Source organism: Cuculus canorus, chromosome 12 (assembly GCF_017976375.1).
Source record: "Cuculus canorus isolate bCucCan1 chromosome 12, bCucCan1.pri, whole genome shotgun sequence".
In the NCBI taxonomy this organism is placed as follows: domain Eukaryota; kingdom Metazoa; phylum Chordata; class Aves; order Cuculiformes; family Cuculidae; genus Cuculus; species Cuculus canorus.
The window spans coordinates 1,599,943-1,627,934 of record NC_071412.1 but is presented as its reverse complement, the minus strand read 5'-3'; the positions used below and the strand labels follow the sequence as shown (position 1 = coordinate 1,627,934).

At 38.4% G+C, this 27,992-nt stretch overlaps 1 long non-coding RNA gene across 1 annotated transcript; it reads right to left on the bottom strand.

Annotated features, from left to right (window-relative positions):
• Positions 1–105: 105 nt before the first annotated feature.
• Positions 106–27,992, bottom strand: LOC128853406 (uncharacterized). The gene is made up of 4 exons (XR_008451954.1): positions 27,906–27,992; positions 26,491–26,554; positions 23,391–23,459; positions 106–489 (listed from the first exon to the last, which is right to left on the bottom strand). It is a non-coding gene; the product is annotated as an uncharacterized LOC128853406 (long non-coding RNA).

Here is a 27,992-nt window from a genome sequence, read left to right as displayed (position 1 = left end):
TCCTAAAGTAACAAAGGAAGGAGCAAGGGAGCAGGAGCAGAGAAGCAGGGAGGTCAGATCTTTCTCTGGAGGGGTCAAGTTGCAGAGAAGTTTTGCAGGATTAGAAAGAGTGATAAGATACCACGGTAGGTAGCCTCAAAATAAGATAAGGAAACAGAGGAGGAGCCACTGAAATGAATGCGTCTTCATTGTGGCTCTCCTGGCTCTTGCTACATCTGAAAGCAGAACCCTGTGGCTGTTGGCCAGTTTGACAGGGAAGATGATAAAAATAAATTACATCCTCTGTTTCCAATACAGACAGAGATGTTTCCAAAAGAATGGGGGAAGGGAATTTACTTGCAGGGAGGAAAGGTACTTACAAGATCCAAAACTCATTGTCTGTTCTCTATAAAGTGGTGTCACGACTGACTTCATAGCGTACATACTTGGCTCCAAATGGGCTTTTGGAACATTCCACCTCTGGGACCAGCTGCATTTGCAAATGTTCGGCTGAAAGAGAAATCCATGTTCAAAATAAAAGAAATGCTCTTTTTTTGTCTCTCAAAGAGCATGCATGAAGAACAAATCGGAGAACCTGAGGCCAAGCAGTTTGAGATTCCCAGTGTCCTGGGTGGTCTTTGCTGTTAAATTCTATGAGTGTCATCTGTGGAGAATGTTTCCCTTCAAAACCTGACTAAAACTGGGGTAAGATAAATTTTCTCAACCCATCTGACTTACAGTTTGGCATAAGCAGAACATACGTATGTTAGCAGTGTGTTTTTGACCTACTGTGGCAAATCAGGTTTTGTGCACTCAATTTAAATAGTCTAAGGAAAATCAGGTCTTATTTATTCGAGTTTCTTTGGCACAACCAGAGATGCATTTTTGCTGTAAAAGCAGCTTTAGCAAGCACAACTAAGATCTCTCAGACACAGCACCGAAAGAGTGGTTTTGGAAGAAGCAAAAGAAATGTACAAGAACACTAGAACCACTAGTATCCAAGATGAAACATACTATGTCCTCCTGCACATACTATCCTCTTGGGTTTGAGGTGTGCTCTGTGGAAACTGAGGATCGCCACGCCTTCTTTAATACTTTTGGCTGATGCAGGGGAAATGTGTTTTGTACCATGCAGGGACTACAACGGCGGGTTGCACAAGGCAGGGAAGTGCTTCGCACCCTAGCACTCCACCCTCTGTTTAGGACCAGGGAATTGCCCTGTTAGTCATCTACTACCACTCTCCCACTGAGAAAGCAGTCCAAGTTCTTTATTTAAGCTCCTAGCGTGGAGTAAGCCATCAGCTCCCCGTGAAATGGAAATCAAAAGTAAATCTGTCCTTACAGATCCAGAACAAATATATTACTTATCTTACCTCGCTGATTCCTCCCACATCACTAGTGATTTTCCCAGAGAAAGATTCTACATATGACTAATAGCATTTTTTGAAGGTTAGACATTCCCAGGTCGTCTACTCAAGGGAAGAAATTTCATGTTTTAGCAACTTAAAAACATTGGCTACAGTTACTGCAGAGAATGGAACTGCGATTAGTCTTCTACAATCTTTACAGGCATGCCTGAAACACAGCGATGTCGATATTGCAAGTCTGAGAGGTCAGTAAGGCAGTGTCCTTTGCTGACAGACAACAGACAAAACTCCCACCGGCTAGGCTGGCGGAGATAACATTCAGTGTAAAGCAGAGCAGCTTCAGTTTTAGGGCAGGGGTGCTGCCTCTGTGGTTCTTTGGAATCCTCTTTGCCGGAAAACAACCCTGTATTATCCTCCAGAGATCAGCGAGGTCTGGTCTCCCATCTGTTCAAGGATCTGCACCTGTTTTTCATTTTACCAAGAGTGGCCACATGGCCTAAGACTGTGGGGGAATACAGAGAAGAACGTTAACGTGTGGCTCAGGCATTGGGGTTGGATTCAGAAGTTCTGAGTTCAAATCTTGACCGTGTGGCATAACCTTGGTCAATCCTTTAATATGTGCCTGCTTTAACCTCATCTGTTAGGGAGAGGAAGGAGCAATTATTACTCTGGGGCCTTCTCCTTACATTTTTTAAGAAGGATTTGGAGAAAATTTACTTTTTCCTCTTTGCTTGTATTTCACCCAGCACAGAAGTCTTCAGAGAATGGATCACTGATGATTAGGAACACCAAACATATCTCCCACCCATTTCCTTCGCACCATGAAGAATAAAAGGGACATTCCTTACAGAAGTTGCTCATCTTCGGCCTGTGTAAATGACAATACTGCTCACACACAGCTACAGTAGCATAGAAAAGGTGCACGGGGATTTTGAGTGTTTATCTGCAGTTGGTGCACACGAATCCAGCTGCAGTTGTGTTGACAGCCCATAGATAGCTGGAGGCTAAATAAAGAGGGTAACTGCTCTCAGGTTCCATGAAGTTCTCAGCTGGGCCTAGTAATGCCATGCTAAGTGGGGACATGCTGACCTTCCCAATTGCTATCAGCTTCTGCAAGGTTCTCTTGAAGTGCTCAGAGAGCCACACAACTCGCTCCTTGCAAACTCTGAACCCAGGTACCACCCATAAAGAATCCTCTCATTTTTTTTTCTATCCTAACTAAGGATTGAGCTGATTATAACTGTTCTCAGAGTTGTTTTTCACCTTGAGCCTCGCTCAACTTCTGTTGAAAGCTGCTAGGGTTTTGTCATTGACTTCAGTGGAATTAGTCTTAGGCCTTTATCACAAGTTTGCTGCAAGTTTGATTTCCATGTGATATATCTGGAAGCTTTCAACTATTGTGCTGCCTTTGAAATGGGAAATCGACAAACTGTTATCTCTGGGAGCTTGTGGGTTCAGATTTGCTCTGTCAGATCACAAGTAAATTTGTGCCAAGCAAGGTTGCTATTGAGTTCTTTATGTTTGATCCTCAAATTAAAATTTATCTATCTGATTGTTTTGTACTTGAGACTAACACTCTTTGTTTTGTCTGAAAATTGCAACATGGGAAAGGGCAGGTATTTTGCGTGGCCCATGGATTAGAAATTTTGTGTCAGCTTGTTGGTGCCACATTAAATATTTCCATTGCAGCTCCTCTGGTTCATACTCACTCTATGATTTTGTAAAGCCTGCTTATAGAATTAGTTCTTTCACACTCAGATGTATAACTCACATTGGACTCCATAGAAATATCCATGCAAGATCAGAACTTAAAGTAGCAGGCAATGCCAATATAATGCTAAAAATTATAAACTTGAAAGAACCAACTACTATGATTTTTTTCCCTCTATTTCATAACTTGACTTTCTTTTATGGCCTATTTTTTAAGTTAATTCTGTTGGATTGGTTTTTTCATAGAATGGTACAAATGAATTTGTTAAAAGGTAAAGTAAATCTAGACTCAACGTTATCAAGCCATAGAGTAACTGAAGTGGGAAAGGACGTTAGGAGATCATCTTGTGTAAATCCTCACTGACAGCAAGGTGAAGTTTGAAGTTAGATCTCAGTGTACTGGTAAATACAACCATGACTACGGGAAAAGGTTGAATGGTAGCATATTCACCTTTCTAAATCACCACTCATAAAGGACATGACTTACAGATGCTACAACAGATTATTGTAGTAGGGATGTTGCTGTTGTATTTTGATAAGCACCTTCTCACTGTGCATCCTTAAAATATTTTGAAGCAAAACTCTATTAGTCAATCTAAAATCAATATAGACTCCCATGAAAGTATTCAAATTACCTTGAAGTCTTCTGTCTCATCAACAGCCGAAGAAATAACCCTTTTTTTAAAGCATATAATGTGCAACAAGTTGACTTGGAAACTTTTTTTCATCTATATACATTTGTATTTTCCTTCTACTTTGTCAAAATGGATACAAAAGATTAGTCTTCCTGCTTTTGGAATGATCTTAGTAAAACTACATGTTTGACAGAAATATGTTAAGAGACTTCTCTTTTTTCTGGTCTATAAAATACTGTTGTAACATTTGCTTTCCTGGTCTTATTCTTTATTTACTACAGGTTTTTTGACATCTGTCCTTGTCTCTTTTCATCAAATATTTATCTGCAGCAGCTGAAAGAGCCTCATTTGTTTTAATTAAAAATAAGACCACCAAGCTGGGATCACTTCCTTAGCTCTTCCATGGCTTGCACAGACACACAGTAGATCTTGTGAGGTTTTCCTGAGGGTGGCCCATTGACAGGCTTTCCCCCCCCCATATCCTTTTCTTTTGCACCATGTTTATTTTTGGATAGAGAAATGTAATCAGAGCCACATTCCAGACAAAGAAACTTTTTACAGTTAACACGCATGAGAAAGGAGGAAGACCATGTTGTGTTTCATTTGGTGTTTCATTGTAAGAAATTGTTTTTTAATTTGTGGCTTCTGGAATGGAATTATCATTGCCACAGAAACACAGGAATTGTCATAGCACCAGGGCCTCTATTTTAGCATGCTGAGACTGACACTGGCAGCAAGCACTTAAGGAAAAAAATGTAGAAATTCAGCTGAAGAATATCCTACTGATTGAAAACATCTTTTGCAATTTTCCTCACTAGCTAATATCTATCTCATGTCTTTGCCACCCACCCTCCCCCAGAGATGACTTAAGAAGTGGGGAAAAAAAGAGAGAACAAAGAAGCAACCTAAAATAACTTCATTCTGCAAAGTTAGTATCCTAAGGTCACGGTACATGCTGATGCCTATTGCTGCTCACAAACTGTTCCAGAGGGCGTTTGGGAAAAGCTATTTTCAGTTCTACATGTCCTAGACAAATACTTGGAGTGCACAGAATGCTCACAAGTTCTAGAGGTGGTGAGATATCTTCTGGTCTTACGATCCCAATTAAGTTGCACAGCACTGGCGATCTTTCTTAGCCATCTTGATTACCTTAACATTACCGTTAATGAAACAGATTTTTAAATTAGGCTTTTACATTTATTTAAGATGGAGGAGACTAATAAACTTGGGTTTTTTCACACTCATTTTCACCTCATTATTCATCTTACATGAAAAGTAAAAACTAATACAAGCCATCCCCGTGAATCATCAAAGTAAAACAGTTCCATCCTCATTTGGCAAAAATTACTTTTAAATGTGATCCTATGTCAATCTCCCTAGGCCATAAATTGCAGCAGTCATCCAATGCTTAGGCAGGTATTTCTTACAGTTGTCTGTCAGAATAAAAAACACTGGTTAGCTTTAAAACTAAATGAAAGCTAAACTTTCTTTGTAGGTGTAATCAGTCCAAGACTTCACACACTGGTAGCCGGAGTTTTGTAAATTCTGAAAAAAACTATCAGACTTAAAGCCCGAAAGTAACTTGTGTGCCTCCTACTTGGTTCTGTAGGCAAAACAAACAGAAAGGTTGAAGTGATCTTACATATCAAAACCCACTTTATTACAGCATCTACATAAGAAAATAGGTTCAGCTGAGCAAAGATATTTTTTTCCTCATAATACACATGCAACAAGCACACATATAGCTTATTTCAGAACATTTATATGAAAGTTGTTGACTTACCAAAAGGTCAAAGGAGATTTTATCTTACCATCGAAAAGATGGTCCTGTTCCCCAGGACACAATAATGTGGCAGCATAACTTACTCATGTGCCCTGGTTCTGTGTTTGAGACGTGGGGGTAAAATGGACAAAGAATTCTAAGGGCAAAGTTTCCAAAAGTAGACACATAGTAAAAGCATGAATTTAAATGAAAAGTTGACCCCTAAGCTGGCTTATAGCGATGCATATCATTTAAGTAAAATTTACAGGCAATAATTTACTATATTAAGTTACAATATTGTACTATAATATTCTAAGATCTTGATATGGCAAAAAAGAAAATACTTAATTATGTAACTTGGAATCAGAGTGTAATCCTTTCCTTGGAAGAGACTGAGACAGGAAATAGCACCATTGCTTAATCAATCAAAGGGCATTCAGGGACCTAGATTTTCTTTCCAGCTCTGCCACTGGATTGAGGGTGACCTTCATGAAAGGCTGTTTCTGCTCTGTAAAATGTAACTAAATTCTCTTTTTTAAAGCATTTTAAATTATGAATTATTGTAAAATACCCGAGATTTGAGGCCGATTGCTTACAATAGTAAGTGAAATCAGAGTTAAACTAATTTAAGGGAGACTTTATTAACTACAAAGATTACGAGCTTGTCAAAAAGATATTAATTAAAGTCTGGGGACTGCTTGCCAGTGTCATTCTAAAGTAATTGCTAATGGGTTACTCTAAAAAGTGGAATGCAGCTGCAAGAACATCAGGCTCAAAGGAAACTTGATTTTGTTTATCATTCATTTTTACTTTGTTTACCAGAGGATTTCTAAATACCAAAGAAACCTGAAACTGCTTCTGGCAAGGATATTTTTGATTACAAAAATATTTCTATAATCTAAATGGCAGGAGATTCACGCACTATAACGTTCTACATTTTTCTCTCTTTCTGTAAATCTCTGAGAAAAACCTTTACAACTATGTCTTGTGAGGGAAAGAAGCCAAAGAAGCCAAATGGCTTTCTAGAGCTAGTGGCAAACAAAATTGATTGATGTAAAGTTAGCAGTGGTTCTAAATAATGTGTGGATGGTACCGTGCTCTTTCAGGATAATATTACCTGTAAGAGCAATTCCAAACAGGCCAGAGGTTTCTTCTGATTTCACAGCTTCCAGTTCATAGTAATACTTAAGGCACAGAGCGGCCATGAGGGTGGGAAGTGATTCACGTTCACTTCTGCCCCTATTTACAGGCTATGTTCTAGGTTTTTGTTTTGAGTTTTGCTGCAACGTCTCACAGAAATAAGTGCTTCAAGAGGATGCGTAGTTAAAGAAAGGCCGTGCTCTGATCAGGTTTAAATTGGTGCACGTGGGGAATACTCTCTGAAGACAGTATAGTTACACTGGTGTAAAATGTGGGAAAAATAGAACCTGAAGATTGCAATCCCTGCTAGCAGGTTGAGAGGCCATGCTGGCAAAAGGCAGCCCTACGCTAGAGCTCCCATGTCAATGATAGAGACTCCTCTGCTTCTGACTCTTAGGCAAGACTTCAACTGCCTTTCCAGTTAAAGCATGCAAAGGCCTTTCACAGGTACTTACTTTTCAGTTCAACAGTAGCGAGCTGCCACCCATAACAGAGAAAAACCTGTACCCCACTGAACATCTGTTAAGCCATTTCTTTCCTTATTTTATGCTACTCAGTAGTATAACTATTCAGTATCAGCCCCTAGGTTAAACAGAAACACAGATCACCATTTCAAAGGAAGCTGGAGAGTTCTGTGCTACATCAGACAGAAATTTTTGAAATACTGGGAGTTTAGTGAAAACATTTCTTTTTGATAGAGCTCTGTCACCAAAGAAGGAAGTGATAAATTATTGTCTTTTTATTCTTACAGTTTCAATTTGAAAACATGAAGCTATTACTACATACAATTCTGCTAATTTAGGTATGTTAAATCCTGACAAGTATTTTAGACCCAAAAAGCACAGTTCTGACCTTGTAGAAATGAGTGACAAAAATACTAGTTGATTTTAAAAGATGCCAAAATTGCACCAAAGTGGGGTTTTTTCACTCCAGAAAATAAGAATATGACTTACACTTCCCATATTGATCCTTCTGTCAATACAGTCATGATCATCATAATGGGACACTTCTGTGGTTTTTGCTTTTGTCTTGGATGCTGTCATTTTAGCAGTGCAAACACTAAGTGATATAGGAATATGGTGCTTTGAAGTGGTTTTTAACGGCTTGGGAGTATGGCTAGCACAGCTGTCTCCATATTGCTTGTGAACAGAATTCCTCTTCTGTTTGCTTCACAGAACTTGATGACAGAGTATTAGTAATAACTTTTGAAACTTTAATAGACTAATTAAAAGTCCTCTGTCTAATACTTACAAACACCTCTCAGGAAAGAGCAACATAGTACTATTACTGTCCCATTTGAAACATCTGGATTTTAAACCTATCTGTTCAGAACCTTTCGCAGAAGAATCCAGACATTTCTGCTCAATATTGATATGACCAACTTAGTAGCATTATTCACGAGCGAGATCTGAACCAGGCCTCAAAGTTTCCCTCCCTATGTGTTAATCTATATATCACTGTGCCACTAATTCTCTGCTCATACGCATGTATATATATAGCATATAGACAGTCTCTCTTGTGGTTTTCATAGCTCCATGTGAGATCTGTGACATGTTGGACCAAACAGGGAGAGCAACAGCAGCTGCAGAGATCTTTATCACAGAACCTTATAGGAGTGAAGTACTAACTCTCTCCTGGCAGTAAGCTAAGCTAGAGTGACAGAACAACTTTCTGTGTGCCATGTGTGACAGCTCTGCACTTGCTATTGAATCTGCTATTGAATTGAGAAAAAAAGAGGACAGCCTGTGTTACACTATGTTCTTTGGCCTCGGAGCCACTGTTCAGCCAAAGCAGAATGCTCTGACAACAGAGTGTCTTGTACATGTTAAGAATGACATAAAAAAAAAAGTAGCTGTGCTTACTGATCATAACGTAATTAAGCGATAAATACACAGTGCAAGGCGAATGCCATGCAATGTCTGGTTGGTATCAGGATTCCTTTAGTAGCATATGGGCAAGGAAGCTTAGCGACTCACAGACAATGGTCAGAGTGACTCTAACACCCACAGCGACATGGAAGTTGGTCATTGATTTTTCTGGAGAGAAGTTAATAAATTCCTTAAAATCAAAAAATGTGCTAGAAAATAAGGGAGATGAGAGAAAACATAGTTAGTATCCTATTGTCCTAGCATTAAAATATCTTTCAACAATTACTACAGCAACTTAGGGAAACTGAGGTTTATAAAAGATATATTGTAACTCTGATTTATGAGAGCCTCACTTTGCTAGATGCTCCAAATTAAGATTTCCAGGCAACCCATCTAATCTTTTAATCCAATAATCCTAAAATCCAGCAATTAAAGAATGTTTTGACAAAGTAACCTGAGGCTCATTCCTCTAATTATGCTGCACAGTTTAAGCTCACTGACTTCAAATACATAGGTTTACTCACGTAAAATCTGCATGCAGTATATCTGTATTTACTAGATTAATAGACACTTCTGCAGAATGTGGGCTATTAACGGCATCTTGTTGCCAAAGAAAATTCTGGGGGAAGTGTTTGCTTAAGTAATTCTGTTTCCTTGCTGAGAATGAATGCAATTAGATCTCTAACACCAAGTCACATCCGAGGCCAACAATATTTTTTAAAAAACAGAATTTAATAAGCAGCTTCTAGAAATCCCTTTCATTCTGTCACGTGGGTTGGATTTCTCTCTTAAGTTCTGACATTTTGCTAGTACTTCCTATCAGAAGGTGGAGAGTCTGATGATTCAGAATGAGACATGAAGTGTTGTTCAAGTACTAAAGCCACGGAAAGACTGCAAACCTCCATTATACAGGGAATTTATCTTATGTGTTGGTTAATTTAAGATAATAACAAACATACTTCTGTATGTTCTTCCTGTGCTAGGACTGTACTTTACGAACACTCTTTCCTGCTCCATTCCTAGACATTAAGTCATTTCTTCCTTTATTGAGCTGGTTGTCTGAGAGGTATGAAAATAAACAAACATCTGACTAATCTCTGGAAAATTTCTCCGTCATGAAGGACCTGAGACATTTCTCCTTAGGCAGCAGTTTGACAACTCACCACTTGCAGTTTTACCGCTATATGCGAGATCTCTGCACTGCTGTACCCAACAGACCCAATCTATACAGCACAACTTCATGCTGTACCCATGCTGGACTCACTTCCCAGAAAGAAATTCCAATATCTAAGAGCCACACAAAGTCTTTTTTATCCTTGCGCCCCACTTCATGTCCTGCTCATCAGTCTGCTTTGCTCGTCTAACTGTAACAGTTCGGTGGGTGAATCCTTAGGGCTGCAGGAGGGAACAAACTGAAGAACATATTAGCAACTTGACTACTTCCTTCTGAAATGGCTGTTAGCTGGTACTAGTGGGTGGCTGCATTTCAGATACCATACAAAAAAAAGAGTAGAATGAGGCAAAGGTGGGATGAGAGGCAGCTTACCAGGCTCCAATGATGCCCAGCCTATTGTCCTTCCCTCAGCTGAAGCTGCAGCTTGATGAGGATAGAGACTGGTGGGTGACTGGGAAAAAAGTTAGACAGCAGGCGTGGGGGAACCAAAAGCACTACTGAACTTCTGGAGAGGAATGCAATAAGATTTGCACTATTTGATAACACGTGAGCTAAATTTGAAGCACAGAGGGTTTGTCCAGAAGCTGGACAAGAAACTAAACGATATGTTGAACTAGTACGTGTCTCCAGTAAAGTACTAGTTTGCTAGAGAAACAAATTACAGTATTTTCTTTGTGAGTTCTGTTGACCTTCAACCTGGTAAGAGGATAAAATCTTTAAAAGCACAGAAATAGACAAGAGAGTTTTTCACAAGTGGAACCTTTGTAATAGCAAGACTATGTCTGTGTAACAGGAGGGCTTGGCTTGTTTGTTGTTTGTTTTGGGGATTTAGGAGGGTAATGAACAAAACAATTACAAGAGACAAAGATATGCAGCTTTTGCCAACAATCTAGGGGAATTGAATCCATGGCTGCCTAGAGTTCATTCTTGTAATCCCTTCATTAACCCTCTCCTTCAATAAGCCTTCCATTTTCCACTAGATTCAAACTGCACTTTGCTTGTGTCCATGAGCACAATTTTCTTTAATTTTTATGTTGCGCAGGAATCCTCCTCTATAGTGTTTAGTTCCTCTTAGATGCATCAGTCTATTATCAAACCACATCCAGCTTTTCCAGTGTTGATAGCATTATTATTAAAAATACAAAGTACAGTGATAGTCAAGTGATCCTCTTTTCCTAATCATCTCCCTTTCCCCAACTTAAAATTTTTGTGTTTGTATTTTATACATGCTTTTCATAATCTTTTATCCAGAAGCAAAGGGGTTAATTGCTTTATATCATATATATACAGGCTGAGATGAAAGCCATGGCTCAGCAAAATCTTGGCTAAACATGCTTACTGGCATCAAACACTCCTTATTCTAAAAGGGTGTTGCTATGCACCTGCTATTTCAATTCATATTAGGTTACTAAAATCAAAACAAAGTGTCAGACTAGAAAGAAAGCAGTGCTGTGATCTGCTAGAAGACATCAAAAGTAGACAGATTATGAAGTCTGATAACAGTTACTGGAGTAATATCTAAATTTAGACTATTCTTTCTATGGAAAATTTTTTTTTGGTAATATTCTGAGAACGGGCACTGAAGCCAACACCACTGTTTGTTTATACCAGCAAGATCGGGATCCCTTTTATCTTGCACAAAACATTAATTACTAGCTTTTATGCAGTTGTCCTGTCCACTGCGGTTCTCTGAAGAAGAGCTGTGGAAACAAAAACCAGCTTTTGCAAGGAAAAGCTGAAAAACATTTCCCTCTTGCAATGAACCCACCCTTGATTGCTGTTGAAAACAGGATACTGGGCTAGACGGGCTTTTGGTTTGAGTTAAGATGCCCTTAACTTCTTATGCTCTTTTCACCAGGAACAAAACCTGTTGTTTCTCTTTTGCTCCTAGTCCCAGCCTGCCAGAACTAGGGAACCAAATGACTGCTGCAGTCTGCTGGGATCAAATCCCTTTACGTGAGGCACTGAAATAGACAATTTCTGCCCAAATTTCCCCAGTGAGAACTTGGTAGAAGTTGATAGGCTTTGAATCTTCTCTCTGCCAACAGGAGAATCATGCAATTTCTTAACTATAAAGCGGGGAAGTCAGCTAACTGGACATTTTACACATTGTTCCAAGAAGTGCAGAGTGCCTGTTACAACTGTACCTTGCAATGCTGCTGACATCCTGCTCTGTGTCCAAGAATATGGGATAGCATATTCAGCTGGAATATCCAGCTAGAAAGATGAAAAAGAAAACATTTCTAATGAAGAGACATGGACCTAATTAATTTTCAGAAATCAAGTGACCTGAAACTCAGCTACAGCAAGTGTAAGTCTTGGGGAAAAAAGCTTGTATTAATTTTCATAATTTGAACAGCATATAAATAGAGAATTTTAAAGGTTTGAGATGAACAAAGAAGACATTTCAAAACTACAGAAGTATCAACCAAGTCCTGGGATCCAACAGATGCTTAATTGCAATGACAAATTGAATGGAATACAAATGTCACAGTACGCATAGAAGAATGATTCAGGAGTATCTGTAACTACTTAGTGAAAGAACTGAATAGATCAGATCTTCTGTCCAAGTCTAGAAATATTTTAGTACACAGATAGTCTAGAATTCATTGGAAACACATCATAAGTCAGTTGTTTAACATACTCTGTGTTTATATAAACTATGGGTAGACATAGCATTACTGTATCATCGCGGTTGAGAAAGCAGGCACTCAGGGTCAGAAAACGCAGCACAGGTCAAACCACAATCATAATTCTCCCCTTTCCTTGCTTATGTATGAAAACAGAAGAAGTGATGTTCTACTAACTTATGTCAGAGGGCCTGACTGCACCAATAGGACTTAATGGCCCCAATCAGCCTCACCTGGTGCCTCTACCCACACCTCCTCCTACCATCCCAGAGGCTTAATTCAAGCTCAGCCCTGGGCACTCAGTCCCTGCCTGAGCTATGTTTCAGGTGTGTTTGTGTTTGGCCGCAGACCCTACTGACCAGATCATGAGCTGGGCTGACTTCCCAGCTTCACCTCAGCTCTGCCTTTTGCTGTGATCCTGCTGGATGATTGCTGGGTTGACCCTGACCAGCGGGACTGCCTGCCTGCCTTGATGCTGGACCTGCCTTGCCACTGCAAACTTGCCTGCTACTACGACTTTTGCTCAACCCCTCCTGCCTCCCCCGAGCCTTCCCTGCGCTGTTGCTCTGGTTTTGTGGGACAGGCCCTTGGCTGGGGAGGCTTCCGCCATGCCGGCTGCAGTATCGTGTTTGGCCTCTTTCCCGCAAGTCAGTCCTTTCTGTACCCCAACCACTTATGCTTTATGTTACCCTTTCTGTTTTGTACAGACTAAGAGTGTCACATTACTATGAAGTTCTACCTTCCCCAGCAAGACTTGGAGGCTAAGCCTGCATTCAGACTTTGTAGTTACAGGTCACTGATTAAGAAATAAAAATTAACTATTAAAATCTTACAACTACTGCAACGGTGTGATAATGTAATACCAATGAATTGCATATTAAAAAAAATTTAACCTTAGTTAAAAAGTAATTTTCTCAAAATCTTGAAGATATTTATGAGTGATATTTTGCATGTGACTTCACAAAAGCATTTTTATTGGCGTCCTAACATTTAGCTATTCCTTTTTTTAAAAAAATTGTTTTCAAAAATTTCTAGACTTCAGTTATGAAATCTGAGATTTCTTTAAGCAAAACAAAAATTAATTATTTTTAATAATTTTTAAAATTTTTTTTAAAGTTTTTTAAATAAACTTGTGTCAGAAATACAAGATTGCTTCACCTCTGCTATTAATTTTACCAAGATGAATAGTTCCATAGAAAATACCAAGAAAACACTGAGGCATTTTCAAACTGACAAAACATTGCACGCTTGAAGTCTCAAGTGGTTTTAAAGACAAGAGGTAAAAAAATCTGGCATCTAACAATTCGGTGGTTCTGTTGTTTTCAGGGGACCAACACCTTACCCAACAGCTAAAACAGAGACCAAAACAAACCCCTCTGCCCAGAAAAAAAGCAGCTGGGAGATGTCTCCTGGCAATAATTAGAATGCACAAGAGAAACCTAACCGACAGAAGAGATACCGCTCAAAGGCATTCTCATGGACAAAATATGTGCTTACTTTGCACAGACAAGGAAACTTCACATGTTTAAGAGTAGTGGGTGTGGAAATCTTAACCAGTTGTACGTTAGTGAAGTATGGCTAGAAAGCAGCAATCAGTGGCTCTGGTACTGGCAGTGTGAAAGCTCAGGCCAGTACATAAGCAGTCTCTAATCTGTTAAAAGTTCATTTGCGACTTTCAAGATGAAATTGCAGAGATTTTTCAGGGTTGGAAAAATTTGAAGTCAGAAGAGACTGCAAAAAAAGCATCAGAGGGACAAAAAAATGGTCTCCTAAACTTTTATATGCAAGAGAAAAACTGGATTTGTGCCTTTAAAGCAAACTTTTCAGATGTTACAAATCCAAAAAAGCCTCATTGTGGCCAAAAGCCACATTGCATGTACTTATCTTTGAGAGGAAGGCGGGGGGAGATCAGTTCACAAGCAGGAAATGGCTTCCAGGTGTCTCCTTACTCCAGTGCACAACTCGATCACTACAATACAGTGATGCCAGGTTTAGTAGTCCCAGCTGTCTTGCTTCTTCCTGGGGATTTGGACTCATCATGCATTATCACAGCCCTTGTCCTGGGGACAAAAGTATAACCACAGCTCTGGAGCTGTGCTTGAACTGCTTACAGGCTGTGGGTGATTGACAAAAGTTACAGTTCGGCCTTCTCTGTTGAGTATGAGCATGTGGAAATAAGCAGGGTACATACGCTCATGCCTACATCTGCATATGCACTCATGCCCATGTGCACAGAACTTCGTACCGCATCTGTTTGTGGAGCTAGAAAACAAAATTGGCTACTCTGCTTCTTGGTGTGTTGTGGAAGGAAGTAACTGACTGTGGCACTCGCTTTCCATTCCAGCATTCTGTACAGCTGGTGAGGAGCAAGGAAAAGATGTGTTCTGTTTATTCTCGCTCAATGTTGTGTTTTTTATTTTTTTTTATCTCCCTGCTTCCTGCTGCAGAAACACTTCCTTGTCCGGTATTATAGCTTCATTGTGCAAATATGGCTGGCTGAAGCCTTGTTACAGCTTGTAACAAAAATACATCAACTAATTATTGTATTTGACACAGAGAAGAAAGATATTTTTAAGGAGGACCGTTTAAACATTCTCTTTTGGCCTCTTTCTCATGCAAAAGTTTGAACTGATAGCATTAAGCAGATAGAACAGTGCTGCACTCTGTTCTACTATATTATTTACATCAGTATTAGAACATGTCGTGATGCAGTCAAAAAGTGTCCTTTTATGTGGCAATGAAATTACCTCACATGTTGGCTAACTTCACTGTTTTCCGGTTAACCAGAATACATTTGATATTCAGCAGGGAAGGCGACATCTTGCAGGGGGGGGATAATAAAGGAAACCAAAAATAGTTTTTTTAAAATTGAAAATATGGTTAAAATATGGTTAAAAATATTTGCATTCTTAATGTTGATGAAAGCTTCTCCATTGCTGTCTCAAGAGAAACTGTTTTTACTGCGCTCTCTGAAGGGCCATTTTGAACAAAACTTTTAAGGTCTGCAAACAAGTACAGAAATTTAGTGACTGTTTTCTTTTAAAAATTGAATAAAAGTACTGCATTTCCTTACCCTGGAGAAGGCTACACAGAATGAGAGTTTTCTCAAGACACAGTAGTAGCTTTCCTGTGCAAAAGTATCAACAGATTAGTGAGAAGTTTAACTATTACATCTAAATTTAAAAAAAATAAATTGTCACAGCCAAAAGCAATCTGAACTGCAGGAATTTGCACCATATTTTTATGTCAATGCAAAAGGTGAGACTGACAGCAGGACACCAACCGTGCTCAGACTATGTCTGTAAGTTGTGGAATAGCAGATATTACAAGCCTGTACTGTAGAACTATACAATTGTTTAATGTGACACATTAGATCACACTATACGAGACATAGAAGAAGTCAAGCAACCACCTTCTCTTCCATCATATTTTCCAACAGTAACAAACACCCTGACAATACAACGTTCCTACAACACAGTGTGCTGATACACCAGCGCTCTATTCCTTCAGTGATTTAGTGAAGCTCTGATATATTTCCACATCGGAGTAGGGTCATGCTTCTATTTTTATTGTTCCACTAAAAGCTTTTAATATTGTAACTTTTAAACTTTATTTCTCAGTGTGTGAGAAACCCTAAGAAGCTTGAAGCCTCCATCCACCAATTCTATTGTCAAAACAGGAAAAATATATGACTCTGTATATCCAAAGTTTTACTACCTACTTTCTGCCTAACTGCTTAGCTTCTTCCCAGCTCTGACTGTTTCAAAATTAAGGATACTGCTCCTGCACCATATGTTCAGATGCGCCAAGGGAGAAGGGAGTTGTTTTTCAATTGGCTCACTATCTTTTAATGAGGCAAGGGACTTGTGACCTCAGTGCATTGTGGCTGATAAATGGTAGGATGTACCCACAGATACTCAAGCGAAAACCTGCAAACACAAATGAGTTGTGGATAATCTCTAGCCTTTACTAGGGAAAGGCAATCTTGTAGGCAAACACTTAAGCAGAAAGCTGATGCTTGATAGTATGTGATTTTAAACTGCCAGTGCACAAGCCTTTCAACATTTATTTCCAGGTTATCTGATTCTTTTTGTTAGTTTCCTGTGTTGCTTTCATCTTAACAAAGTCACAGAGAGGTTTAATTTTATTTTGTTAACAAATATTCAGGTTATTTTCTTCAAATCTGTTTCAAATTTCTTAAGGATCCAAACAGGTTAAAAATGTTGTTTGTGCTGCTGAAGGTAAAGTATGCTCTTAAACAAAAAATTATGTAACTTATACAGAATAATATCACATGCTAGACCATTATGCTGGGATCTGATCAGATAAGTAAGCTTTGCCTTCATTAAAGGCTTTAATCTTGATTATATTCAGGGCAGCCTCTAAACAACAACTCTGGAGATTTCCTCTAAAGGATATTTCATGCTCTAGTCTGGAATTTTTCAAATAAGTAATACTATTTTTTGAGAAATTGAAAGCAATTTCCCCCACCCCCCCATTTTTAAAAGTAACAGAGCGATGACAGAAAAACTCCCCCATGGCTCTCAACCAGGAGTTATAATACCCAAAAGCTAAATCCTAGTCTGGGTTGGGTTTTTTTTTTTATTTATTTTATTTTACTTTATTTTATTTCACCAAGATCTCTTTTCTGGAGATGTGTTTGAGCCTTAGATCTTTTGCTTGCATTGCTACAGAACTGATGAAAGTCTGAGATCTCAATCAAAGGCTTAACAAAACAATAATCCTCTATTGCCCTAATTCTTCTCAGAAACATCTCTCTGACAAGAACAGTCCTTAAGCTTTTACATCTTTTCTGCTTAAAATTACTTTCCTAATTAGAAGGAATTGTTTCCTTCCCAAGTCTTTGTGCCTGAAGAACACTGTATTTATGGGAAAGCATCTCTCTGGCTCTTTATCTCCCTGCTCTCCAATGGCAGTGATAACACTTTATATCCCTCAAAAATTCCAACTTGCTGTTCAAACAAATAGAAGAATTCAGTAACAATCCTCACAATCAGCCCATTTCAATTTGAAGCAAAAATCAGAAACAGCAGGAATAATCACAAATCACACAGATCTCATGCTTAATGTAATCACTAACTCTCAAGCAAAACATTACAATTTAAATTAATTCTCTTTCACAGATATATTTACTTCACTTACTTCCATACAAATCCTGAGCCAGGCTTTTTGAGACTACATTTAAGAGGAATTGGGATCAGAACGTGTGAACACAGTAGAGGTATAATTAGTTGAGTGTTAAAACATTGAACACGGAATGTAAAACAGATTTCTATACCACAGGATTTGTTTAAATCTTTTTCAGCTTGGCAGCTGCTCATCTTTACAGGTCATAGAGGCCCCATTTCAAGAAGGTAGTTACGTGAGAATAGTATTAGTAACTTCAAGTATCAGAGTAATTCTGCAGAAGTTGCACATGAGCTCAGATTCCATCCTGACTAGACTTCAGTCACAATAAATGTATCTGCCAGCAAATTTTATTGTGTTAACTGCTGACATGGGCTACGCTCATGGAAGAAGTTCCTGACAAGCTGCTACAAGACTTGGGGAGGTCACAAAGAACCTATTAAAGCAGATGAATTTCAGTCCAGCTGAATACAAAGTAATTCATACTGAATTACATGACTCTATTAACTACTGTGGTTTGGAAAAGCATTGGAATGAAATTTATTAGTGCCTTTACAAGGAAGTATGCCACGTGAAGATGTGATGATGGTCATGGCTTGTGTGACTAAGTTGTTATACCACCTAGGTATGACTGCACCTGATTTGACACTCATCAGCCATGAAAAGAAACAGCTTTTCAAAGAGCTACATGGCTCTTCCTGTGCCTGTGAACACCACTGCTTAAATCTGAGGAGTGGCTGAAGCTGGAGTAAGGATGTCTCTTGCACTTACCAGTAACCCAGTTTAGAAAAGGCCACCTCTGACTCATGATGAGGTCTTAAATTCATCTACCCGGGATATGGATGTCTGGGAACGGACTATTTTCCATCATTCAAATTCACATCTCAGTAAGGATACTGCAATCATGGAAAAAATTCAGAAGTCGCGAGTGATTAAAAACAATTTGGAGAGACTTTCACATGACAGATTTGTGAAACTTGTGCTACTAAGCTCAGACTGTAAGTAACTAAGATCATGAGGTTATGTAAAGCAATGAATATCACTACGAATGTCTTTAGTGCTGTCCCATCGAATCAGAAGACAGTGTACAGTAAAAAGGATCAGATAATAGGGTTTTACAAAATATAACTTTCCCTCATCTAGGTAACTAAATGCATCAGGATATTAATTAATCTAATGAGATTAAAATATGACTAAATAAATAATTAAATGAATTACAATATTTTTTAAATTGTATTCACCAGACCAAATAACTTACTTTTTCAGAAAAATACTGGATTATTAGTTGGGACTAAAAAGAAAGTTTCTGTATGCTTTGGGTACAGATCATATTTTTAATTTAAAGGAAGATGAATATTCTAGGAAATAATCTTTTTACTCTCCTACTTTTGATAGTCATTTACTCTTAAGATTACCTCTGAAAATCCTTCAATACATGGATTTACTAGAATTCAAAGTTTTGTTTTTATGGCAGATTCTACTTATTACCTTTGACATCAGAAGATGAACACAGAATGAGTTGGTTTTCTTTGCGTTGTTATTGGTCACAGTTCTACTAGGGAGTTACACTTCTGACTGAAGTTTGATATATATCATTAATGATGAACATCGGTGTCTATGCTCTAGCAAGACCTTCTTAATGAAGGGTCACCCTAGCAGCTTGTACGGTTTCACAGGTATGAAGTTAGAATATGAGAGAGATTCTGAACCTGCCAGGGGCCAAAAGCTAGAGACTGAGAAAAGAAACTTCTACATCTGGGAAAGCAATAAGATCAGAACAGAGAAATACTGAACTGACTTGAAAACTAACAAAAACCTGTGAAACAAATCTGATCTTTTGAAGAGTCAGTGCAGATCAGTGGAAATTACAGAGCATAGAGGCCGTGCCGAAAACTCCAATTGCAAACCAACTGCATCATCTGCAGTCATGGCAATGGGAAAACTCTGTGCATTGACAACAAATAAGCTGATAGGACAAAATAAACTCAGCTGCTTCACAGGTCCGCATACAAACTTGGAGGAAGCTGAAGTGCACAGCAGAGCCAGCTGGCTGTTCCTGAGGGCGGGCCTGCTGCCAGGCAGCTGTGACAGGGGAACCAGACTCAGTAGCCACCTTTTGATGACCTGGGCTGCCCTAGGACTGACTGATATCCTTTACTGGGAAGGAAGAAGTTGAATACTCTTTGTGCAAACAGCCATAGATTTTGTTAATAATTTTTAACACATCCATACAGTCAGTGTCCCACAGCCTGTTGTTTGTATTCCAAAATAATCAAGAGCAGAGGAAACTCTCCATAAGAGCACAAGTAAAGATTTAATTCATTTTTCCTCCAGAGGGAAGGTGGAAATGAAACTCTAAGTAGGAGCTTTGAGACATGGTTATCTTGCCAAAAAGAATTATAGCTATTGAGACAGACCTTCTTTGGTGCCAATTTAAAAATTCAGGTTTTGAGCCTCTGCTGTATTCTTTTTTTTTGTGCTTGTTTATTTTCTAAACATTTAATGCGTCCATTAATTCTTCAGCTTCACATATGAAAAAGTGCATGCCTGGATCTGGTTGGCCATATTTAAGGGCGCTTCTCAAAGACAGGCTACCACTCTGATCGCAAAAGAAGGCTGTCAGAGCCACTGCATAAGCACAGATCAGCACATTAGCAAAATGAGATATTTATCTTTCTTCAAAGATTAGGGGTATCTCTTCATTGAAGTGTCAGAAGACACATAAGTGCAAACACTGCCAGCTGCCCCTGCTATTGCAACAAAACTAAACAAACATTTTCATTGTACTTTGAAAAAGAAATATCACTGATGCCCCTACTACTCCCATGTTTTATTATGGGGTGTTAAAAAACAGGCAAGCACAAAATATATATTAGAATGCCATCTCTCCTCACATTCCTGGATTCAGAAAGGAAAAGATGAGTGTTTCCATATATTGTTTTTTCACTCTAGTGAAAAGAATGAAAATAATATTCAGTATCCAGAGTGTCTGCACCTGGGGCCTAAATGAAGGGAAGTAGGTAAATAGTTCCAAGTAATTAATGTAATGGCTCAGAGGGGCCAGAGAAGGAAAGGGGAGTTTCTCCAGTTTAAATGTTTGAATTCATGCTTTGCCTAAAGCAAAACAAGCTATCTGTCTTCTGGTTTGCATTTTCCCAATGAAAGCTTCCATTTGTCTTATTGTCATTCCAACATGTGCATCATTTACAGCTTTCACTGCTTGAAATACACAAGTACTGTACAATGCAAGATTTTTTTTCTGAGCTTGTAAGATTTTCTAGAATTGTGGAGTGTGTTTTAAAAGTGAAGCAGTGAAGGCAGATTCCATTTAGAATGTGTCAGGTAATTTTTGTAAGTGGCTACAGTTTAGAGGCTTTGGCGCTGTGATGGTCTGCTGCGTAGTGGAATCTCCAGCCCAGAACCAAGGACATAATCTGTTTCCACACTTGGGGGAAAGAGGGTCCACCACAGAAGTTACCCGAGTTGACAGGTTACACCCAGGCTGGTAATTATTAAAGACTGAAGAAAGGGTAATGGGTCCTGGGTTCCATCTGTTTCTGACATTCTGGTCCTTTAATGTGAACTGTACGGATGTGAAAATCTCCAAAATACATTTCTGAACTCTCTCCTAGAGTTAAAAAATTATGCCAATCTTGTCTTACAAAACAGAGGAGGAAAAGTATTATCTGTTTCATCTAATAGTTCAGTGAACAGAGGGCTAGTGATGAGAGGAAGTCTGCATTCAAGTCTTGACTCTTACTGAAGATATTAGATTTGCATTTCTAGCTTCCTATTTAAAGAAACTAAGTATGTGGGGCATTTAGGTGAAACACTTCTAGTTTTCCTGATGGAAATAAAAATGCTGTCCACCAAAACTAAGTATGACTATGGATCTTAATAATCGGTGTCCTAGTCAAGATCTGGGGAGGCCTAGGTTTCTGTTCGTTCCAATTACTACTAAATACTAAACCCTGAGGAAGGAAAGCCCTATGAGACAAATTGCTTGTCTTTGGCTTATCAGTGTGTTCCCCTGTTACATGACTCATATCAGAAATATTTTCCAACGTCAGACCTCAGGCGGTATCGTTTCTTCCATCAAAGAGACTTGCTTGATGCGTGGGGGTAGGTAATTTTGCCAGCTTTCACAGACAGAATTTCATTTGACTATTCACATGGCAAGCCTGCAGTCGCAGTTCTAGGTAACATAAAGTCCCCTTTGTACAGTACAGTGTACAAACATGTTAAGGGATATGCCCTAACCTGCAAGTTGAAAGAATGATGAATTTGATGCGGAAACTGGAGATTGGAACAGGCCAAGTTCATTTCATTAGAAGCCAGCAAACATCTGTCAAGCTTGGTCTACGCTTAAAAGGTTTCCTAATGCAGTGATCTTGGCAAAGTCTCCCTAGAATAGATGCTGCTGAAGTTAGCCAAAAAAGCTCAGAGGGCTTCCCCAGACAAAAGAAGCTGCACTGACTTGTATGCTCTAAACTGGGCCTACAGTAGAGCTGTTATGGAAGCGAGGCAAATAGTCACAGCCTTTGTAACACACAAATCTATAACAAATACCTTCTGTAGAGCTGGCCTAATATAGGGTTAATTTTATGTGATGTTTGGATGTCAAATGAGTGACTGCTGGTGAAAATCTTGTTATCTGAATTCACGTCTTAGAGTACCGTCTCAGGATAAGTATACAAATCCAGTATAAGAAGCAGAATAATTGTTGCTAGAAAAAGTTTAGACTGGGAAAACTGCTTCTGCAGCATATGTTTTATCTTCTCCCAGCATACCAACCTATTCAAGAGAAAGTGTAGTTTTGCTGTTGTAAGCGTATGTTATGATATAGGCTTTTTTTGACACAGTCGTGTCAGTCAAAGATCACACCTCATCACGTTCAGGACTGACAGAGTAGTACTGGCAGAAGCCTGTAGCCTAGTCATGGTCTCACAGGAAAGGTCCTGACCTCAGAAACGTTAACTCTCCTCATACTGCTCTGAAAGAAGCTTATTGCAGTCTGATTATTAAAATAAAATTCTTATCTTTCTGAGGCGCATAAGCTCTATCCTCTCTGGAAAGAGATAACATTTCTCAAGCATACAGAATTAACTCAATAATTTATTGGCTGTGCTGAGGGGAACATGTAATTTTATATTAAAAAGATACATGCATTGTATGGTTGAGGGATAAATACAGCTAGACAAAGTTTGATTTAATCTGTGTACCTCTGATTTCCCTCCCCACCCCCGGACAATTCAGTCAGAGAAGTATAAAAACGGATAGCTTGGGAGTATGGTGGAGCAATCAACCAAACCATAGACAAAGCAAAATAAAACAAAGTTAAAACCTTCCAAACAGAATTCCATATAGCACAACGTGGGAGCATCAACTTCATGTAACTGAAGAATTTTTGTGAACATTCAAATTACTTCTTTGGAAATATCAGCTCTTATCCAACTCTGAATGGCCTTGCAACTAAAAATATACTCTATTTAGTATTTATTTCAATTTGTTTTAGACAGCATCAATAGTTTTCTCAGAAGATACTATCACTGTTTGGCAGAAATCTACTTGTAAAAATAAACTAAATCCAGAAAAGTATCTAGGGATGTATTTGGATCCAAACATGGAGAGTGACTCTTGCCCATATCCAAAATAAAACACGCTAGCTGTACAACTTTCTTTGCTAAATATAAACATATAACATTGATAACCTTTACAGAAAGAGGAACTGATGACCACATATTACTACCATCACCAGTATTTTAAGAGCACCCTCTACAGTCACAAAGTACTGTCTAACTAGGAAAAGCTCTTCTATCTAAAGAAAGCTACTGAAAACTGGAATATCAGTTTTATCATAATAATCCCAGATCTATATGAATGTATCTCTGTGAGTGCTTTAAGCCCCAGTAAAGAAGAGCAGACATCACACTGAAGCCTTTAAAATTTAGATTTAAAATTTAAGTATTTAAAATACCTTAAGTATTCTGGGGTGACTCAAAATAAGGCTGTAAACTTCTCTTGAGACAATCGATGGCTGTGGGACCTGAAACAGAAACCCAGGATAAGGCTGTATTTGTTATTTTCAAAAGAAAGCAAGGGATAAAGCAAGGTAAAGATCAGGATGAACTAGTTTCTCTGAGTTCATTTCCTGTGTTTATCTGTTCTTTGTTTTAGTTCTCAGAATACTTCTTGTAAGAGTTGTGCAGAACTTAGCTCACAAGTGGAAATGAAAAAATTTAGAAAAATTAATTGCCCATGAAATGTTTATTGTACGCAGGCACATCATGCTGTGCAAACACTTATGTCTTGCTTGTTTTTGGGTTTTAGTTAGCAGTTCCCATAAGGCACAAACCAATCCCTTCCTGGAGCTTCAAAGTGAGCAGGGACATGGTAACATGCCTCCGAGATCTTCATACACTACTTTTTTTTTTCAGCAAGCTCTCCATTTCATGCAGACCCTTCTACTGGCTCCCTACACAGTGAATCCGATGCTGTAGAAGTATAAATTGCTACTATTGCAGTTAAATTTTTTCATAGGTTATAAGTCTTTCTTCTGTTGCTCTTTTTTTTTTTTTTAAATATACTGGATATAGTTTTTCAGTTAGGAGAGAGTTGACTTTATTCTGCTATCTGTTAAGATATTGCAGGCGAATCAGGAGTGATGCTTTACCTTTAAAGCAGAATGATCAACACCTTTGTAAGTCAATCCTTAAAGCTTCTTATACGGGACACTACTGAAACGTTTATATCTCTTCTAAAGTATTGCCTCTTCTAAAATATTACCTCACCTGATTAAGAAAAGTCGCTAGAGATAAAAACAATCTTAGGAATATTAAAGATAATATTTTTTTCCCCTATTTTCAAGCTACTCCCGTCAGAACGATTAAAACTACTGGAGCCACCAGGTGGTGCTATTGCACAACACCAGAACGGCCCACTGGCCAACACCAAAATTAAGTTGGGAGAAAGGTTTTGGATCAGATACTGCTTTAGTCTTCCATAGGCTTGGAAATCTTCCTTATCTTTGTCCAAAAGAAAGAAAACATTAAAAAGCACTAATTAGATACCCATGCATGCCTATAAGAAGGAAAAAAGGTAACTTTTACATAGCATAGTGACGATTTTCTCTGTTTCAAAGTCTGCCTGGGTCGAAACCCAAGAATGTATTTAAAATTTCACCTCTGTACTGAAATAATTTCATTTCAGTAGGAATAAGGAGACTAACTTCTTTCCTGGATATTTGCCTTAGTTCTTATGAAAGACACACACATTTTTTCAGAAAGCTAAGTATAAAAAGCAATGTCTGCAAACCCGCATGTGACTAAAAGATTAATACATTAAACTACATAAAACTCTGTCCTCCTATATTTTTAATCAACAGTACATTTTAAAATATGAAAATATTAATTTTGTTCTTATGTGCAGTCTTCCTTGATATACTACATATGTGTTAATTTGCCTGCATAACCTAAGCCAAAATAATCTTTGATACAAATTGTAAGCAAAAGAAATCTACTTAAATAAAAGTAAAATAAGATTTGGAATTAATATTTCTGAGATAAGAGTCTATATTCTGTATCCAGGACATAATGTTTGGATGACAATCTTAAGAATTTACACCTTAATTTTACAAATATTTTGTGCTAGGTGAAACTTTAAACACATAAAACATGCTTAAATTTGCTTAACATTACACATATGCAGCTTATTTCAGGATGAGAGACAGAATTGTTAAGTTTCTCAGACAGTCTCTGCATTATCTTCCTGTTATCTTTGGTTTCAGCATAGCACATTCTGTGTGCTTTTGTTGTGACTGTATCTTTTGTCTACTTAAGAGTGTAAAGCATTTCTTGGTGTAGACCCGTTTCTGCACGGAGCTCTACGATACCTAGTACAATGTCCTAATACTGAGTGCGCTGTTATAAAATAGATAAGAGTAACAGTTCTTGAGAGTGACTTCCATAAAGAGCATAGTAGCTGTTTAATTTACTATATTGCTGTTTCAGTGATACATTAATCAATGTTTCTGTTCGCAATGACTGGAACAATGTGCCCTTTAAGCTTTCTTCAAATAAATACATTGACAATGCCAACAAATTACCAACTTTACATATTTTTGCAAAACAGAGACTCAATCTATGCTACTCACAAAGGCCAAGTTTGTTCCTACGGTGTGGACACGACAGAACCCTAGCAGGCTGGCCTTGACCAAGAGGAGCTACGTAGACCACAGCAGAGCAGATAATAGCTACTGTGGTTTCTGGAACTTTAATGTAGATGCAACTTGATAGTGCCTAGGATTTCTGCATGTTCTTCTTGGGAAAACCTCTTTTGTCATTGCTAGGATTGCCTGAATAAGGCTAGCAGGAGCAAAACTGTGTTATAAAGGTAAAGGAAGAAATGGGGATACAGCCAAAAGTTGTCCAAGGAGAGGAATGGGTGATCAGAAAGTTTTAGGGTGGCTAGATACAGAACAGTGTCCAAAATCTTCAACTGAAGTTCAGATTAGTACTAATTATTCACTTGATTACTAGACTATATATATATATAATATATATAATATATATTATATATTATTATATTATTATTAAATGAATATTGAAACTATCATGTGTGAGAAAACTGTTGTGTATATTTTACCCTCAACAACTTTTAAAGTCAATGATATTTTCTCTCCATCTCAGCTTACACCTTTGAATATTGTATCTCATTCTTGATTTCTATATACACAGAAAAGATTAGTAATTGCACAGTCTTATATTCAGTAGGAAGAGTATTTGTAAACTTGAGCTAACCACAATGAAATTAAATTCTATAGAAGACAAGTAACAGTTTATAGCTTCGTCTCCCAACTTTTTCCTTACCATTGTTTGGCTAACATAAAGTAAAAATAGGTATTTTCCCCTGTTGAAGAAATCTGAAAACATTAATACCTTGTTCTACAATTTCATCTGTCATTTTATTTACCACATCTTATTCTCCTGCAATGCAGATATGTTGTTGAACAGCTACCTTAATGGCTAGGATTATTGAGGCCTTGTTAGAATGTTGTTACACGTCTCCACACTGCGTACCTGGGTTGGAGGTAGGGAATCCAGTGCTCTGGGTTGCATCAGCAGCACTCAATGCATTTGACAGCTGTGTAAAGCAGAACAGAGAAATGAGAGAATAAGAAACTGGGGCTACCCCAAAAAACAGAGAGGGAAAAAGGGAGGAGAGGAGAGGAGAGGAGAGGAGAGGAGAGGAGAGGAGAGGAGAGGAGAGGAGAGGAGAGGAGAGGAGAGGAGAGGAGAGGAGAGGAGAGGAGAGGAGAGGAGAGGAGAGGAGAGGAGAGGAGAGGAGAGGAGAGGAGAGGAGAGGAGAGGAGAGGAGAGGAGAGGAGAGGAGAGGAGAGGAGAGGAGAGGAGAGAAAAGCTGCTGCAAAAAGAGGTAGGGAGAAGTAAGAAAGATAGACAACGAAGGGCCTGCCTTTCTGGCTAGTTGTCTTTCGAGTTAAAACACAAAGGTTATACATTAGATTTCATCAAACAACCCAAATCCTCCTCTTAGAATAAATTTACACTACAGCAAATTTAATATTTTGCATAGAACTGTTCCTTGGTGTTCTATGATGGGCAAAGTGGTCTGATTTTTATAAAATGGTACTTTTCCATGCTTATATAGTTCAAAAGTACTTAAGGGAGCATGTTTTGAGAAAACAAGTCAGTGAAAATAACAGCAGAGACTAGAAAGAAGGCCTGAATTTTGAAGATTGTTTCTTGAAATAACAAATAGATGTCTATTCAATACTTTTCTGAACACAGCAATAACAGGGATAATTTTGTTATTTCTTAAGCAACAGACATCTATTTTATAATAATTGAGAAAATTTGCAAAATATGTTGCAAAAGGTGAGTCAGAGCAGTGTTTCAAAATAATTATATACTGTGAGAAAGGCTTTTTTTTCCTTCTACTGTGATTACTGGATCAAATCGTTTCCTGCAAGGAAATGAAGGGACTATAATAAAGTGTCAAAATTCAGTTCCATGTGTAGTTGAATAGAAAGAGATAGAGGTGCATCTTGTTAGGACCCAAGCATAGCAGTAATAAAGCTTTCAATACAGTCTGACTCAATGCAAAATGAGAGCTTAATTTAGGGAATGCTATTCAATACCCGAGGTGTGCTGGAGTAGCCAGCAGCTGGAATCAATCTACAGCGCAAGCTGTCCGGGCATTACTGTTTGTTTTCACTTTAGCTGCATACTCCATTTTGTATTGTATTTCACAACTGCCTGGACAGAGAGACATTAATCATAGTGTCGAGCCAGTTTTGTAAACAAGGACCAAAGCCTTCATTTATAGGAGAGGAAGGGAACAGTAGGTGGATGAGGGGTGGGAAAGGAAATGGTAGCCTGCACTGAGGTGATAGTCTATGTATGATCTAATTCTGTCTTCAGTGCATTTTTAGCTTATTGCTGAGTTTGTATGCATTCCTTAAAAAAATTCTTACCTCACTGGACAACTTTGTGTTTTTGCAATATTCCAGCTGGACTACGGCTCTTAGTGAACAAAGTCTTTGTGTTTGTAGCATTATTAT